The following is a 1,009-nucleotide window of genomic DNA, read 5'->3' on the forward strand; positions in this document are numbered from 1 at the left end:
TTATCATCAAATGAAAGAGAACCTTCAACACTTCCAGCCTTCCAAGCCTATTGAATTTGATAATAATAACCACTGAAGCTTGGGACAATATCTTTTAAAATTTCTCACCTCTCAGTCTCAAGGTGACCTCAGACATAGTTTGCTCTCTCGCCCTACACAGCTACCTCCCAAACCCAAATTGCCTCCTCCAGATCCCTTGTTCCAGTCTCCTCCAACGCCACACTGTGGAATTAATCACTCCGTCCCCAGGTGCCTCCCACCTGCTCACCCCGCTCCGTTATTACACACCACGAAAAGTGCTTCCTTATGTGTCCGTGTCCCCCACGGGCTGTCCCCCTGGAAAGGGCAGGAGCCACACATTCAGCAGAGAAAGGTTGTTGAAGAATTCAGTGAATAGAGAAGGAAAAATAAAACAAATCAGGGGAGGTTCTCCTTCATGAGTTTCAAGTCTTGGCTGCTAGCAGTTTGCTACTCCTCCAATGGTTAAATTAACAAACAATGGAATAATTACATGAATGAGATTGAAAATAGAACAAAGTTTTGGAAGAAAATACACTTCTCATCTCCACTCAACAAACTAAAACATCCCTCTACAATTTCTTTTAACCCAGGGCAGTGGAAGCAGGTCTGTATGAGAAATTGACACTGGTACCCTTATCACGGTAGGATCCAAAAATGCATGATTTCCCTTTAACAAGACTTTAATCTGAATGCTGGTAGGTGGACACAGACAACTTCTTCATTCCTGCACAGCCAGAAGGAGCGAGGCACCATTCTTGAGCAGAAGAAACACAATGCTCACTTTTGTTCATGAAATACAAGTGGAGCGCCAGGGAGATAGCTCAGGGGAATAAGTGCTTGCCTGGCAAGCACAAGGTCCTGAGTTCGATCCCCAGTACCACCAAAAAATAAATAAGCAAAAAGACTGTAAATACAAGTGGAGTTTTATAATTACCTGCCCAAAGCATAGCACACTCCAGGAGCATCTTAGATTATTTGATGAAATGAA

Source organism: Octodon degus, unplaced genomic scaffold, assembly GCF_000260255.1.
Source record: "Octodon degus isolate 3935 unplaced genomic scaffold, OctDeg1.0 scaffold00010, whole genome shotgun sequence".
Taxonomy (NCBI): Eukaryota; Metazoa; Chordata; class Mammalia; order Rodentia; family Octodontidae; genus Octodon; species Octodon degus.